The sequence below is a fragment of the Penaeus vannamei genome, chromosome 9 (genome assembly GCF_042767895.1).
Source record: "Penaeus vannamei isolate JL-2024 chromosome 9, ASM4276789v1, whole genome shotgun sequence".
Classification (NCBI taxonomy): domain Eukaryota; kingdom Metazoa; phylum Arthropoda; class Malacostraca; order Decapoda; family Penaeidae; genus Penaeus; species Penaeus vannamei.
Window position 1 is genome coordinate 8,803,948 of NC_091557.1, and position 10,000 is coordinate 8,813,947.

At 42.4% G+C, this 10,000-nt stretch overlaps 1 protein-coding gene across 4 annotated transcripts in view; it reads right to left on the bottom strand.

The window, feature by feature from the left end:
• LOC113809587 (calpain-5-like) overlaps positions 1-8,987 on the bottom strand; it is a 74,169-nt gene extending 65,182 nt beyond the window's left edge. For all 4 annotated transcript variants that reach the window (XM_070125245.1, XM_070125241.1, XM_070125243.1 and 1 more), the window contains exon 1: positions 8,844-8,987. The gene's annotated coding sequence lies outside the window, so the exon portion shown is untranslated. The remainder of the gene's footprint in view (positions 1-8,843) is intronic.
• Between the last annotated feature and the right edge of the window lie 1,013 nt (positions 8,988-10,000).

Sequence of the window (10,000 nt, forward strand, 5' to 3'; positions counted from 1 at the left end):
TCCTTCCCCCTCTCCCTCCTTCCCCCTTTCCTTCCACCTCCCCCTTCCCCTCTCTGTCTCCTTCCCCCTCCCCCTCCTTCCCCTCTCTCCCCCTCCTCTCCTATTCCCCTCCATCTCACTTCCCCAAACAACGGTCTTCTCTGCCTCCTTATATCAACGGGCGAATGACGTCACTCTTATTCGCGAGAACAGATGTCTGAGGTTGTCGACAGTTGTGCCCTTGTGACTCGGTTGTGAGTTGCACGTTTGGGCGGCTGGGGTTGTTAGTTGGATGGCCAGTTGTGAGTCCCAATCGAGAAGTCTGTGGCAAACTGAGGTTGTGAGTTGTATGGCTAGTTGTGAGTCCGCATTGAGAATAGCTGGGGTTGTGAGTTGTATGGCGTGTTGTGAGTCCCTATCGAGAAATCTGTGACAAACTGAGGTTGTGAGTTGTATGGCCAGTTGTGAGTCCGCATTGGGAAATCTGTGACAAACTAAGGTTATAAGGTTGTGAATCAGGTATCTGTCTGAGAGTTGTGGGGATTTTTAGGTTGTGAGCTGTCATTTCGGCAAAATGAGGTTGTGGACCAGGCATCTTATCTGAGAGCTGCGGGTATTTTCAGGTTGTGAATTATAGTTTTGGCAGCTGTATGTTTAGGCTAAGAGTCGGAAGATCGAACAGCTGAGGTTGTAATTAAGATATTTGTCAGTTGTGAGGATTTATGGTTGTGTGTTGGAATTTAATTTCGTTTGATCAATAATAAATCTAAATACACAGAAGTACGACATGTTCGTTAAAACATCTAAAAAAAAATCTTACAGAAACAAACATAAACAAAAAATATCATCTTCACTATCCAAATGGTCCCTCTAAATATCTAACATCTATGAAAATATATAACAAAATTGGTTGTTAATCAAAACGAACCAAGTTAGATTAATAAGCAAGATAATGACCGATAGTTACTTATCATTTCGATGTAATTCTCATTCGTAACAGGATTTTACATACGGCAGCCTTGTAATATATAAACATTTACGACCGTGTGAAGCGAATAGCGGTGTCAGAAAACGTGTTCACTCCCCATCCTTCTCTTCTCCTCCTCTCACCTCTCTCACCTCTTCTATTTGTTGTTTTCTTTTCTTCTCTCACCTCTTTCACCTTCTCTTCATTTTTTTTTTTCTTTTCTTCTCTCACCTCTTTCACCTTCTCTTCTATTTGATTTTTGTTTTCTTTTCTTTCTTTCTTTTCTTTCTTTCTTTTCTCTTTTTCTTTGTTCTCTCTCTCTCTCTCTCTCTCTCTCTCTCTCTCTCTCTCTCTCTCTCTCCTCTCTCTCTCTCTCTCTCTCTCTCTCTCTCTCTCTCTACCCCTCTCCCTATCCCAATCTCTCCCTCTCCCTCCTTCACCCTTTCCCTTTCCCTCTTCCTCTTCCTCTTCCCTCTTCCTCTTCCTCTCCCTCTCCTTCTCCATCTCTCTCTTGCTCTCCCTCTCTCTCCCTCCTTCTCCCTTTCCCTTTCCCTCTTCCTCTTCCTCTCCCTCTCCTTCTCCATCTCCCTCTCCCTCTCCCACTCTCTCCCTCCTTCTCCCTTTCCCTCTTCCTCTTCCTCTCCCTCTCCCTCTCCTTCTCCATCTCTCTCTTCCTCTCCATCTCCCCCCCCCCCTCGTGCACTGCGGCGAAATCCTGACAAGCAAAAAAAATATCCGGCCGTTACATCTGCATTCATGGCGCCATATTTAAACCTGGAGGATAATTGGGAGTGAAGTCTCGGTTATTATAATTCTGCGTGACCTCTTTCTGTCTGTCTGTCTGTGTGTCTATCTGTCTGCCTGTCTCTCTCTCTCTCTCTCTCTCTCTCTCTCTCTCTCTCTCTCTCTCTCTCTCTCTCTCTCTCTCTCTCTCTCTCTCTGTATGTGTGTGTGTGTGTGTGTGTGTGTGTGTGTGTGTGTGTGTGTGTGTGTGTGTGTGTGTGTGTGTGTGTGTGTGTGTGTGTGTATGTGTGTGTGTGTGTGCGCGCGTGTATGTATGTATATTTGTATGCTAATATATTTGTATATTTGTATGTTGCATATATGTATGTACCTGTCTATCTCAATCAAACTCTCGATTTCTCTTCTCTCCTTTTCATCGGCATTGTCATTCTCCTCTTTAGTTTTCCCTCTTTCTCCCCCTCGTCCTCTCATCTTCCATCCAACCCCCTCCCCCCTTCAAAATAACAAAAACGAGCAAAACAAGATAACAAAAACGTCACGTGACCCAGTAAACATGGGGACGAAAGAGAGAGAGAGAGAGAGAGAGAGAGAGAGAGAGAGAGAGAGAGAGAGAGAGAGAGAGAGAGAGAGAGAGAGAGAGAGAGAGAGAGAGAGAGAGAGAGACGTAGAGAGAAATAAATAAAGAGAGAGAGAAAAAAAAATGAAAAGAGAGAGAGAGAAAGAGAGAGAGAGAGAGAGAGAGAGAGAGAGAAGAGAGAGAGAGAGAGAGAGAGAGAGAGAGAGAGAGAGAGAGAGAGAGAGAATACGGCCTTGCCTGACCAAACGAGGGCACGCCAGGTCACGAACACCACGTATTATAGCGTGGCGTCGCGTGTGAAAAAACGTCAAAGCTTATTGCTGTCTCATAAATTCCGTGACACTATGATCCATCATCATTATCATCATCATTACCCTCATCTCAAAACCATCACCATATTTACAATAAAATTAAGATAGACATCCCTCCCCCTCAAACAATAAAAAAAAAAAAAAAAAAAAAAAAAAATATATATATATATATATATATATATATATATATATATATATATATATATATATACATATACAGAAATGATCACCACCATATCACACACACACACACACAAACACACACACACACACACACACACACACACACACACACACACACACACACACACACACACACACACACACACACACACACACACATTACGTAATCTTACATTGCAAACAAAACATCTGTTTTTACTTCGGATGGCACACCACTCTTTTCCTAAGCTTTGATCTATTTTTATAGCAATATCCGCGTAGCTATGAAAATCATTCTCGATTCAAACTTTTCCGGGTCTCCAAATTTTGTCTTTACTCTTTTTAGACAAAGAAGTCATCTTTATCGTTATCTTTATCCATACGCGGTCAAATCTGAGAGAGAGAGAGGGGAGAGAGAAAGGAGGGGGAGAGAGAGAGGGGGAGAGAGAGAGGGAGAGAGAGAGGGAGAGAGAGAGGAGAAAGAGAGGGCGGAGAGGGAGAGGAAGAGGGAGAAAGGGAGGGAGGAGAGGAAGAGGAAGAGGAAGAGGGAGAGGGAAAGAGAGAGAGAGAGAAAGAGAGGGAAGAGAGGGAGGAGAGGGAGAGGGAGAGGGAGGAGAGGGAGAGGGAGAGGGAGGAGAGAGAGAGGGAGAGAGAGAGGGAAGAAGAAGAAGAGAAAGAAAAAGAGGACGTAAAAGAAGAAGAAGAAGAAGAAAAGGAAGAAAAAAATGAAAAAGAAGAAATGAGGATCAAAGCGAAAGAGAATGAAATGCTCCCAGCGTGAGGGTGCAAGAGAAGGTATGAACGAGGAGGAGAGCCGAGAGCGAAAGGCGGAAGGGAGAAACGAGAGGAGGCGCGAGCGAGAGGGGAGAGAGAGGGCGAGGGAAAAAAGGGTTAAATGCATTTAGTCGACATGACACAAAAAGGCGATTTATTTCCCGCTGCGATGGCGACGACCGCTCGCTCCACCCGCGCAGGGGGGGGGGGGTACCTCGGTCCCTTTTTGAAGTCGGTCGTTTTTCCGGTCGAAGGGCGGGAGAGAGAGAGAGAGAGGGGGGGGGGGAGTTTGGGCGCTTCTCTCACTCTCTCCGTCGCTCCCCCTCCCTCTCCCTCTCCCCGTTGCTCCCACTCCCTCTCCCTCTCCCGCTCTCTAACTCTCTCCCTCTCTCTCTCTCTTTCGCCTTCCCTCCTTCCCTCACTCTCTCCTTCCCTCGCTCCCACTCACCCTCCTTTCATCCCTTACTTCCCTCCTTCCCTACTTCCTTACCTTTCTCCTTCCCTACTTCCTTACCTTTCTCCTTCCCTACTTCCTTACCTTTCTCCTTCCCTACTTCCTTACCTTTCTCCTTCCCTCCCTCCCTCCCTCCTTCCTTCCCTTTCTCCGTCCCTCCCTCCCTCCTTTCCTCCCTTCCCTTCCCTCCTTCCTTTCCTCCTCTCCCTGCCGGCCAAATAAAACCCGATCTTCCGGCACTCCGCTCCTCGTCTCGTCCGACCCGATGCCTCACAAATATTTACACCGTGACACACCTTCCCTGGCGCCGCCGACGATGGCCGGGACCGGAAGTGAGATGGCGACGAGATTGGGTCTGTCTGGGTCTGTCTGTCTGTCTGTCTGTCTCTCTGCGTCTGGGATATGTGTGTGTCTGCGTCTGGGATATGTGTGTGTGTCTGCGTCTGGGATGTGTGTGTGTCTTCGTCTGGGATATGTCTGTCCTTTTTTTCTTCTCAGACTGTCCGTATTTTGGGATATGTCTGTGTGTCTGTGTCTGGGATATGTCTGTCCTTTGTTTTCCTCTCAGACTGTCCGTGTTTTGGGATATGCCTGTGTCTGTGTCTGGGATATGTCTGTCTATCTTTTTCCTCTCAGAATGTCCGTATTTTGGGATATGTCTGTGTGTCTGTGTCTGGGATATGTCTGTCTTTTTTCCTCTCACTGTCCGTATTTTGGGATATGGCTGTAGTCTTTCTCTTTGTTTGTCTGTGTCTATACGTTACGTCTGTCCTTTTCTTTGTCTGCCTGTGTCTGGAATTTTATTATCTCTCCTCTGCTTATGTCTGTGTCAACGTTATGTCTGTGTCTGGAATTTGTCTCTCTGTCTGTCTGTGACGGGAATGTCTGTGTCATTCGCCACGTCTATCTTTCTCCGTCAATGACAGCGTCTAAGTTTGTCATCGTTTGTCTATGTCTAAAATTCAGGATATCTGTGTTATCCTGTGTTATTTTTTTCAGCCTGTGTCGAAGTCTCAGGGTCAGTCACAAGGCATGTCTGTATTTAAGGCAAAGTCAGACTATGACCATCTTTTTGCCATCAGTCTATACCACGCTTTATGCCCATAAAATTGAGAGACGCCCGACCCAATCAATATTCATACATACGGATAGGTATTTACACATAAATATAAACATATATTTGGGTGTATGTATAGATGTACGAGTGGATGGATGGATGGATGGATGGATATAATATATATATATATATATATATATATATATATATATATATATATATATATATATGCACATATATACATATCTATACATATACATACATATATATACATATACATACATATATATACATAATATATACATAATATATACATATACATACATATATATACATAATATATACATATACATACATATGTATGTATATACGTACATATGTATATATGTATGTACGTACATATGTATGTACTTACATATGCATGTCTGTATGTACGTACATATGTATGAATGTATGTATTTATGTATGTACGTACATATATATGAATGTATGTATGTATGTACGTCCGTACGTGTGTATGTGTGTGTTGTGTGTGTACACATATATATACTGTACATATATATATATATATGTATATATATACATAAATACATACATATGTATATATATATATACAAATACATCCATAAACACAGGGAAACACACAAAAACACACACACGAACAAACACACACCCACTAATAAATAAATATACATATAGAGATATATAGATAGACGGATAGATAGATAGAAGGGGATTTAGACTAACTGATAAAAAGCGGAGAAAAGAGAGAGTTAGCCCGCGCCACGACGAGAAAACCAGGCAAACACGAATACAAACAGAAGAGAGAAAGCGAGACAGACAGCCATACACGAGCAACGGTTGGTTTAGATGGCGAATATTCATAAATAGGCCTATACGTAGAAATAGACGTATATCTATCTGTTTGCCTGATAGATATATGCCCTAATCCATCTATCTGATAGATAGGCCTACGTATAGGGTAATGCATTCATATTTGTGTATAAGCATGTTTGCATTCATGAATATTCATAAGGTCTGGCCTCTAGGAAAGACTGGCACACACACACACACGCACACACATACACACACATACACACACACACACACACACACACACACACACACACACACACACACACACACACACATACTCCAAAATATATAGATAGATAGATAGACAGACGGGGATTTAGACAGACATACAAAAAGAAAAGAGAGAGCAAGCCCGCGCCACGACGAGAAAACCAGGCAAACACAAACACAAACAGAAGAGAGAAAGCGAGACAGACACAACCATACACGAGCAGCGGTTGCTATGATGGCGAGAGACACAATTTGACGAATATTCATAAATAAGTCTATACGCAAAAATGGACGCATATCTATCTGTCTGTCTGATAGATATATACACTAATCTATCTATTGCCTGATAGATATATTCACTAATCCATATATTGCCTGATATATATATGCACTAATCTATCTGTCTGATATATAGGCCTATGTATAGGGTGATGCATTCATATTTGTGTATAAGCATGTTTGCCTCTCGGAATGACTGGCAACGACACACACACACACACACACACACACACACACACACACACACACACACACACACACACACACACACACACACACACACACCTAAACACATACACACACACACAAGACTACAGTATATATCTCATTACTCCCCGCGCTCCTCTTCTTCCTTTCCTCTCCCACCCCACCCTTTACCCCCCACCCATTCACCCCCACTCCCCCCTCCGCCCCGCCCCCTCCCCTCAGGCGTGTTCTCTTTGACCTCGAGAGCCTGTTTCTCTCCTCAGCGATTCTAGCTTTTTGAACCGACTGTATTGACTTCGAACTGACTCTGAACTGACTTCGAACTGATTCTGAACTGATTCTGAATTGACTTTGAACTGACTCGTAGCTATTGAGTGATTCTGAACTGACTTCGAAATGACTCTAAACTGACTTTGAACTGTGAACTGATTCTGAACTGACTTTGAACTGATTCTGAACTGACTTCAAACGGACTCTGAACGGACTTTCCAGCTTCAGCCTCTCTTCTTCCACCGCTCGGGATCTTGGAATGAACGGGAATGCGTCGGGAATGAGATGACATTTTCACTTTGTCGGAATGCCAGCCGCTCTTGCTTCGAGGGTAGAGGGTAGCGGGTGCTTAGCGGGTCAAAGGGAAGAATAAACATGGTCACTTGTATTTGACAAGTGTTTGATAGATAGATAGATAAGCAGATAAATAGATATAGATAGATAGATAGATAGATAGATAGATAGATAGATAGAGATAGATAGATACACAAACAGATATATTTGTTGGGAGGGTAGAGGATAGCGGGATGCATAGCGGGTGAGGCAAGAACAAACACATGTTACCTAACGCGAGCTTGGAGGGAACCCGCTACCCTCTACACTCGAGGCAAATCGCGCGAAGAGCGGCTGGCATTCCAAAATAGCGAAAATGCCATCTCATTCCCGACGCATTCCCGTCCATTCCAAGATCCCGAGCGATGTAAGAGGAGAGCTCGGAGGGAACCCGCTACCCGCGCCCCGGATGGTCTCTCGTATTAGACACTATGTGTTTGTTCTTGTCTCTGACCCGCTAGGCGTCCCGCTACCCTCTACTCTCCTAGGTTAGGTTAGGTTAGATAGACTGTTTTATCTGTATGTCTTCTTGGCTGCCTACCTGTATAATATCTATCTATCTATCTGTCTGTATATCTGCCTGGCTGTCTATATATCTACCTGTCAGATAGACAGACAGACAGACTAACAATCTATCTATCTATCTGTCTATCTATCTATCTATCTATCCGTCTGTGAGGGTGAGTGTGTGAGAATGCGAGTGTGAGTACGAATAAGTATGTGCATGTGTATGTATGAGTACGTGTATGGATGTGCATGTGCATGTGTATGTGTACGTAAACCAATAAACAAGTCAAAATAAGTCCTAACCCTTTGACAAGAAAATAAATACACACATATGTTTATCCACCATGCATTTACGTGTGTATTTTCACAACCCCAACATCCAGCAACACATTCGTTCCTTTTCAATACTTACGTCAGAGTGTTACAGTGCATACGTATAGAAATATATCCTGTTCTTCTTAATCTTTATCTAGAATGAAACACCTGATATATAGACACTTGTGCGGTGTCTTATCTTTAAAAATGATCTGTTAAATCCACGTGCCGCTCTATTGGAGTGACATGTGATATAACGTGATGCAGTGATACAGGAAAATACTGTATTTTATCTGCAAAAAATACATATATTTATATATGAAAGGGAGAGAGAGAAGAGAGGGAGAGGAGTAGAGGAGAGGAGAGGAGAGGAGAGGAGAGGAGAGGAGAGGAGAGGAGAGGAGAGGAGAGGAGAGGAGAGGAGAAGAGAGGAGAGGAGGGGAGAGGAGGGGAGAGAAGAGGAGAGGAGAGGAGAGAAGAGAAGAGAAGAGAAGAGAAGAGAAGAGAAGAGAAGAGAGGAGAAGAGAAGAGAAGAGAAGAGAAGAGAAGAGAAGAGAAGAGAAGAGAAGAGAAGAGAAGAGAAGAGAAGAGAAGAGAAGAGAAGAGAAGAGAAGAGAAGAGAAGAGAAGAGAAGAGAAAAGAAAAGAAAAGAAAAGAAAAGAAAAGAAAAGAAAAGAAAAGAAAAGTAAAGAAAAGAAAAGAAAAGAAAAGAAAAGAAAAGAAGAGAAGAGAAAGAGTGAGGGAGGAAATAAAGGAAATAGAAAAGAGAAAATAAAATAAAACAGAAATAGGTAAAAAAAAGATAAACATTTAGAGCTTACCTCCTAAATCCACTTCCTCAGTCTCACTCGAATAAAATCCCTCTAGAATCATCCACGTAAAATTAGCTCCACCAACCACCACCACAAACCACTAGCACCACCACACTGCGACCTGCTTCCCAGACTAAAATAACTTGACTGGAGTAAAAGACCGTTTCCGAGCTGGCTGTTTGTGACTCACTCTGTAGCCATTTAGAGTTTTGTACGTATTTCTCATCGAAAGCGGGGTTGTCATGGCATAAGGTTGTGATATCTGAAGAGGGCTATTTGTGAAGTTTTGTCTTGCTTCAGGTTATTAGCGTGGAAAGTGTAGTTTGGGAGAGAAATGAGATAGAACGTGTATGGCGTGAATCGTACGCCTGGCAGGGACAGAGACACACGTAGCGCATCCGATAGTCAAGACGATAAATCTGGATTTTCTTTACAATTCATTATAATCCATTCATTTCAATACTACGCTATGCAATAAGTTAATGTAGTCTTCTCCCTAACTCAGAATATGAATATGGAAGAAAATAAAGTCTAATGAAATAATTTTCTAGTAATGAGGAAGAACTTTCGGACAATTCACCCTTCAGAATGGGAACGGGCAAAAAGTGGGAAAAAAAAACGAGACAGTGATAATTCTCCAAACACTTTCAGCGGAATCGCACACTCGCTTTACAGTAGTATTTGAATCGCACACAAAATCAACACAATCATCAAAGGAAATCACATATTAATTGGTGCTTATATATTTACGATTTCGATTATTTGTGATCCGGAAATGAACACCTTTGTCGTCATGGCAACTATAATGTAAACAACAACCGATAATTAGTACTAAGTCATCTTTGCAAAACCCTATTTAGCTAGTTACTGTAATTCACCATTACCTACAATCTGAGCACTAAACCATTCATTAAGAAAGTCATTCTTAAGATTGTAGGTCTTATAAATGTAGTTTTCGTACACACAATACGTCATCGCTGCGTTTAGGGATGACGTCATATTTCGTATGCCCCCCTTCACTTCTTCTCTTCTTCACTATGCCAAAAAGTAATAATATTCCAAGATTACAACTAAAGTGAATTGTAAAAATATTTTCATGCTATTATAATTGTATATGCTAATTGTATATGCGAATATATATATATATATATATATATATATATATA